General features: G+C 34.2%; 2 long non-coding RNA genes across 8 annotated transcripts; one reads left to right on the plus strand and one right to left on the minus strand.

Moving 5' to 3' along the window:
- Nucleotides 1-1088: 1088 nt before the first annotated feature.
- LOC130688103 (uncharacterized) lies at nucleotides 1089-3262 on the minus strand. 4 transcript variants are annotated; one of them, XR_009000314.2, is made up of 6 exons: nucleotides 3044-3262; nucleotides 2795-2939; nucleotides 2282-2736; nucleotides 2010-2212; nucleotides 1487-1951; nucleotides 1089-1417 (listed from the first exon to the last, which is right to left on the minus strand). It is a non-coding gene; the product is annotated as an uncharacterized LOC130688103 (long non-coding RNA). The 4 variants fall into 4 exon arrangements; XR_009000315.2 differs by having other exon boundaries at nucleotides 2282-2494; nucleotides 2552-2736; nucleotides 2795-3262; XR_009000313.2 differs by having other exon boundaries at nucleotides 2282-2499; nucleotides 2552-2736; nucleotides 2795-3261.
- A 9-nt stretch (nucleotides 3263-3271) lies between these two features.
- LOC130688104 (uncharacterized) lies at nucleotides 3272-5496 on the plus strand. 4 transcript variants are annotated; one of them, XR_009000319.2, is made up of 7 exons: nucleotides 3272-3483; nucleotides 3588-3803; nucleotides 3862-4070; nucleotides 4134-4317; nucleotides 4386-4587; nucleotides 4646-5110; nucleotides 5180-5496. It is a non-coding gene; the product is annotated as an uncharacterized LOC130688104 (long non-coding RNA). The 4 variants fall into 4 exon arrangements; XR_009000318.2 differs by having other exon boundaries at nucleotides 3862-4046; nucleotides 4104-4317; XR_009000317.2 differs by having other exon boundaries at nucleotides 3273-3483; nucleotides 3862-4046; nucleotides 4099-4317.
- The last annotated feature ends 1702 nt before the right edge of the window (nucleotides 5497-7198 follow it).

Here is a 7198-nt window from a genome sequence, read left to right on the forward strand (position 1 = left end):
GAGAAAAAGGCCCAGACGAAAAAGGCCCAGACGAAAAAGGCCCGCGAAAAAGGCCCAGACGAAAAAGGCCCATACGAAAAAGGCCCACTTTTTTCCAAATTCAAAAGTGGGCCTTTTTCTCCATTGGACTGGGCCTTTTTCTCCGCTCAATTTCCATTTTCTTACAAACTTTATGTTTGTTTCGAAAATTGTATTTCCCACCTCCTATTCCGTGGAATTTGGAATGTACAAAGGTTGCTGAAACCGTGATTTTCTTTAAGGTTTGCAGAGATCAAACAATGTTAGCGTTTGTACGCTAGTTAATCTTTGATTATTTATTCGGTTGCAATCTAATTTCGAATTATATTAGTATTTATATATTGCTAATATCCCGTTTAATAAAGTTCATTTTTCACAATTTTTGTTTATTGAACTACCATCGCTTTTTTAAATATAATACAAAAAATAAATGTTTTTCGCACTTAGCCTTGTTCTGTCCACCCTCTTTCATTATTCCCCCAACCCCCAGTCCATCTCCCATATAGCTTCTTTTTGTCGATACTTATGCCATAGGTAAAGACCACTGATTCGTTGGGAATACGGAAACTGAATGAGTTCCGCGGGGCTTTTGTGGTTGCTGGGAACAAAAATATATGTTACCACGAAGACTAGTTTATTATCATTAACATTTGATAAATAATGTTTATAGGAATAATATTACAAACTTAAATTATCGTCTGAGGCAAGGACCAAAACAAAGATTATGTAATTCAATATTGATTCTAATACCATTTATTCCTTATACATTTTCAATTCTTTTAACAATTACAAAGAGCCCAATAAATATATTAAAATCATAACCTATTGCTATAAGTAATTCTGTTCGTTCTTCGTGTCCTGTTTTCACCTTTTGCACATTTTCAAGCAGCTATTGATTACCTAATTATACATCACATAATACATTGAGATATAAGGAAGCTTTACACTTTACGTTAACAAAGCTACTAATAATGACAAATCAATTTTCTACCATGACGGACTTTTTTTTTAAATGAGTCTGTTATTAGTGAAGACACTAAACCTTTTTAAATGAATCTAAGATATTTTTTTTTCAAATTTTCCACGATCATGGAAGGCATGCCAGTGTATTTTTCTATAAAACTATCACGACATGGCTGCACATGAAAGAACAAGAGTTTAGCTCATCCATGAGTCAGTATCAGTCTTTCATACGGTAAATTTGCCTTTTTTCTTTAGTTTATTCACTTTATGTTCTTTCTTTTCAGTTTTATTTTTCTTAATGTTGGCTTTTCTCTTTTTCTGTTGTTATTCCTTTCTCTTTTCCTTTTCTTCGATTCGTTCAGCGCAATTTATGTTACTTTCTGATTTGATCTCGTTCATTAATTGATTTGGCAAGCAATTCCACATAGTCTTTTACCTATTGCAATACAGAAAGGTTAAAAGTTTTGAAGATCTTACAAATATTTTTGTCAAATTGAAAGTTTACCTGAAAACCTTCAGCTATTTGCAGAGCACCATTTCATGCCTGTTTTTCTTCAATGCTTCTTGCATTCTCAGCTTCAGCTTGGCCTACCAAGATATTCATTTTTGGTTTAAGTTTTATTTTCTTTCATTTTAATCGTTGCCACTTCTGGATATAAAGTGGTCTTTTTCAGAATGGGTGAGGAATTAGATAGTTCTCCAAAATCACATTTGCTGGAAACTAGGCAGCCTTCACTGTTAAAAATTGGTGTTGCCAGTGTACTTGCTAGTCTTGGTTGAGGAATTTCTGTTTTAACAAACTCTGAAAGACCAGAGGTTGATGACACAGATACTGCCTTGGTGGCTCGAGCATGTTTGGCAATTCAGGACCTCTTCTTCTTACTTTTTCTTTTTAATTTCTTCTTCATTCCCTCTAACTTCCGTTTAAATTGGATTTTCGTTGTCTTATCAGACAATTCCAGCTTTTCCCCTGAAAATCAATGGAATAAACTGGCCGGTCTTCCTTAAATGTAAATGTTAACACATACCTGTTAAGTGTGAGGCGTTCATTCAGTTTATGTTCTTTCTTCTCAGTTTTCTTTTTCTTAATGTTGGCTTTTCTCGTTTTCTGTTGTTATTCCTTTCTCTTTTCCTATTCTTCGATGCGTTCAGCCAACTTCTTTTTACTATCTGATTTGATTTCATCTTGTTTCATAATAGATTTAGCAAGCCATTCCACATTGTTTTTTACCTATTGCAATACAGAAAGGTTAAAATTATTTAAGATCTTACAAATATGTATGTCAAATTGAAAGGTTACCTGAAAACCTTCAGCTGTTTGCAAAGCATCTTTTCATGCCTGTTTCTCTTCAATACTTCTCACATTCCAACTTCAGCTTGGCCATCCAAGATTTTCACTTTGGCTTTGAGTTTTTTTTTATCGTTGCTACTTTTCAATCTAAAGTGTTCTTGTTCAGAATGGGTGAGGGATTAGATAGTTCTCCTAAATCAAATTTGCTGAATACTAGGCAGCCTTCGCTGTTGAAAATTGGTGTTAGCGGTGTACTTGTTGGTCTTGGTTCAGGAATACCTGTTTTGACAAACTCTGTGGGATCAGAGGTTGATGACACTGATGCTGCCTCGGTGGCTTGTGCAAGTTGGGCAATTCAGGACCACTTCTTGTTATTTTTCTTTTTTAATTTCTTCTTCTTCAATTTTTCTAACTCCTTTTAAGTTTGGTTTTCATTGTTCTATCAGACAAATCCAGCCTTTTCCCTGAAAATAGATGGAATAAGCTGGCCCGTCTTCCTTAAACGTAAACATTAACACATACCTGTTAAGTGTGAGGTGTTAGCTGCTAGACATTCTTCCTGTTCAACACCAACCTTATTGCTATTGAGATCGTCAACTGTAGATACACTTTCAATTGGAATGTTGGTCAATAAGCTAGAAATCATGATTTTTTGGGTTCTCATTTCCTATTAATTTTGTTTAGACGACACTTTCAAGTTCTTGTTTTCTCTTTTTCCATTTACAAAAACTGCCTCTCATATTATAACCTTTAAACTTTATTATTATATACCTTGATTTCTCAACATTATCACTGATCACTCCATAGATCAAACTATACGAAACAAGTCTATTGTTATTTTCTTCAGGGAACGGCATTTTCAAGTCAAATCTAGCGTCAGGACGCCACAAACAATGGCGGACGGTTTTTAACATAAAATTTTTAAAATTTTTAATTCTTTTATTACAAATTCAACAAAATTTAGTTCCTTTGTATAACAATAATAATGAATTATAATAATAGAACAATAACAAAGGAACTAAATTTTGTTGAATTTAATAAAGCTTTAGCTAAAAGTTTTAATAACAGCTTTCCACCGTCCGCCATTGTTTGTGGCGTCCTGACGCTAGATTTGGCTTCAAAATGCCGTTCCCTAAAGAAAATAACAATAGACTTATTGTTTCGTATAGTTTGATCTATGGAGTGATCAGTGATAATGTTGAGAGATCAAGGTAAATAATAATAAAGTTTAAAGGTTATAATATGAGAGGCAGTTTTTGTAAATAGAAAAAGAGAAAACAAGAACTTGAAAGTGACGTCTAAACAAAATTTGTAGGAAATGAGGACCCTAAAAATCAAGAGCCTTATAAAACGCGAGGGTCCATTGACATCGTCGCTCTTAAAAAGCAACTCTCTCCTGAAGAGTTTTTCATTGCTAGCTTATTGACCAACATTCCAACTGAAAGTGTATCTACAGTTGACGATCTCAATAGCAATAAGGTTGGTGTTGAACAAGAAGAATGTCTAGCAGCTAACACCTCACACTTAACAGGTATGTGTTGATCTTTACGTTCAAGGAAGACTGACCAGCTTATTCCATCCATTTTCAGGGAAAAGGCTGGATTTGTCTGATAGAACAATGAAAACCAAACTTAAAAGGAGTTAGAAAAATTGAAGAAGAAGAAATTAAAAAAGAAAAATAACAAGAAGTGGTCCTGAATTGCCAAACTTGCACAAGCCACCGAGGCAGCATCAGTGTCATCAACCTCTGATCCGACAGAGTTTGTCAAAACAGGTATTCCTGAACCAAGACCAACAAGTACACTGCTAACACAAATTTTCAACAGTGAAGGCTGCCTAGTATTCAACAAATTTGATTTAGGAGAACTATCTTATCCCTCACCCATTCTGAACAAGACCACTTTAGATTCAAAAGTGGCAACGATAAAAAAAAAAACTCAAAGCCAAAGTGAAAATCTTGGATGGCCACACTGAAGTTGAATGCGAGAAGTATTGAAGAGAAACAGGCGTCAAAAGGTGCTCTGCAAAGAGCAGAAGGTTTTCAAGTAAACTTTCAATTTGACAAACATATTTTTAAGATTTTAAATAATTTAACCTTTCTGTATTGCAATAGGTGAAAAACAATGTGGAATTGCTTGCTAAATCTATTAAGAAACAAGATGAAATCAAATCAAATTGTAAAAGAAGTTGGCTGAACGCATCGAAGAATAGGACAAGAGAAAGGAATAACAACAGAAAACGAGAAAAGCAAACACTAAGAAAAAGAAAACTGAAAATAAAGAACATAAACCGAATGAACACCTCACACTTAACAGGTATGTGTTAACATTTACATTTAAGGAAGACCGGCCAGTTTATTCCATTGATTTTCAGGGAAAAAGCTGGAATTGTCTGATAAGACAACGAAAATCAAACTTAAACGGAAGTTAGAGGGAATGAACAAGAAATTAAAAAGGAAAAGTAAGAAGAAGAGGTCCTGAATTCCCAAACATGCTCGAGCCACCAAGGTAGCATCTGTGTCATCAACCTCTGGTCTTTCAGAGTTTGTTAAAACAGAAATTCCTGAAGCAAGACTAGCAAGTACACTGGCAACACCAATTTTTAACAGTGGAGGCTGCCTAGTTTCCGGCAAATTTGACTTTGGAGAACTATCTAATTCCTCACCCATTCTGAATAAGACCACTTTAGATCCAGAAGTGGCAACGATTAAAATGAAAGAAAATAAAACTTAAACCAAAAATGAAAATCTTGGTAGGCCAAGCTGAAGTTGAAAATGCAAGAAGTATTGAAGAGAAACAGGCACGAAATGGTGCTCTGCAAATAGCTGAAGGTTTTCAGGTAAACTTTCAATTTGACAAAAATATTTGTAAGATCTTGAAAACTTTTAACCTTTCTGTATTGCAATAGGTAAAAGACTATGTGGAATTGCTTGCCAAACCGAATAATGAACGAGATCAAATCAAATCAGAGAGTAACAAAAATTGCGCTGAACGAATCGAAGAAAAGGAAAAGAGAAGGGAATAACAACAGAAAAGGAGAAAAGCCAACATTAAGAAAAAGAAAACTGAAAAGAAAGAACATAAAGTGAATAAACTAAAGAAAAAAGGCAAATTTATCGCATGAAAAACTGATACTGACTGATGGATCAGCTAAACTTGTGTTCTTTCATGTGCAGCCATGTCGTGATAGTTTTTTAGAAAAATACACTGATATGCCTTCCATGATCGTGGAAAATTTGAAGAAAAAAAATCTTAGATTCAATTTAAAAGGTTTAGTGTCTTCACTAATAAGAGACTCTCATAAAAAAAAATCCGTCGTAGTAGAAAATTGATTTGTCATTATTAGTAGCTTTGCTAACGTAAAGTGTAAAGCTTCCTTATATCTCAATGTAGTATGTCATGTGTAATTAGGTAATCAATAGCTGCTTGAAAATGTACAAAAGGTGAAAACAGGACACGAAGAACGAACAAAATCATTTATAGCAGTAGGTTATGATTTTAATATATTTATTGGGCTCTTTGTAATTGTTAAAAGAATTGAAAATGTATAAAGAATAAATGGTATTAGAATCAATATTGGATTACAATAGTCTTTGTTTTGGTCCTTGCTTCAGACGATAGTTCAAGTTTGTACTATTATTCCTATAAACATTATTTATCAAATGTTAATAATAATAAACTAGTCTTCGTGGTAACATATATTTTTGTTCCCAGCAACCACAAAAGCCCCGCGGAACTCATTCAGTTTCCTTATTCACAACGAATCAGTGGTCTTTACCTATGGCATAAGTATCGACAAAGGGAAGTTATAAGGGAGATGGACTGGGGGTTGGGGGAATAATCAAAGAGGGTGGACAGAACAAGGCTAAGTGCGAAAAACATTAATTTCTTGTATTATATTAAAAAAAGCCGATAGTAGTTCAATAAACAAAAATTGTGAAAAATGAACTTTATTTAACGGGATATTAGCAATATATAAATACTAACGTAATCCGAAATCAGATTGCTAACGAATAAATAATCAAAGATTAACTAACGTACATACGCTAACATTGTTTGATCTCGGCAAACCTTATAGAAGGTAACGGTTTCAGCAACCTATGTACATTCCACTTTCCACGGAATAGGAGGTTGGAAATATATTTTGAAAATAAATATAAAGTTTGTGGGAACATGGAAATTAAACGGAGAAAAAGGCCCAGTCCAATGGAGAAAAAGGCCCACTTTTGAATTTGGAAAAAAGTGGGCCTTTTTCGTATGGGCCTTTTTCGTCTGGGCCTTTTTCGCGGGCCTTTTTCGTCTGGGCCTTTTTCGTCTGGGCCTTTTTCTCCGCCAATCGGGACAGCAAATGTGCCTGAAATTGAACAGTAGTGGGTGGAGTTAAAGGCGGAGCTACAAAAACAGCGTTGCATTAATTAGTAAAAAAGTTACATTTCTAACTAACTTACTTCTTTAAAAAAAAGAGTATATTTAGTAGTATCCTACTGATTTATTACAATTTTTTTAATGTATTTTATGAGTATAAACTTAGGGTGTCCCACATCACCCACCCTGGTGTCCCAATTCACCCAACACCATAGGCTCCTCCCTCAAATTTTTCAAAACTTTAAAAATCTGTAAAACGTAAATTATTTATTATAAAATTCGGAAAAAAAACACGGAGGTAAAGAAAGGTACAGCAAAAATATAAATCCAGTCAAAAATAAAATCAAGCAATTTGTGAAGGAGTTATGGAACAAAAACAAAAGGTGTCCCAAATCACCCCAGTCTCCCCTACTTGGAATACCTACTCTCCATGAAAACCAAACAGGGCTAGATAAACGCTTATAATTCAGCAGTTAAAAGTTCAACAGTTAAAATGACTTAAACATCATTTCTGCATTTAAAAATTTAAAATACCAGCAATGGGTTTTAATTAGTCAAATTT

Source organism: Daphnia carinata, chromosome 8 (genome assembly GCF_022539665.2).
Source record: "Daphnia carinata strain CSIRO-1 chromosome 8, CSIRO_AGI_Dcar_HiC_V3, whole genome shotgun sequence".
Classification (NCBI taxonomy): Eukaryota; Metazoa; Arthropoda; class Branchiopoda; order Diplostraca; family Daphniidae; genus Daphnia; species Daphnia carinata.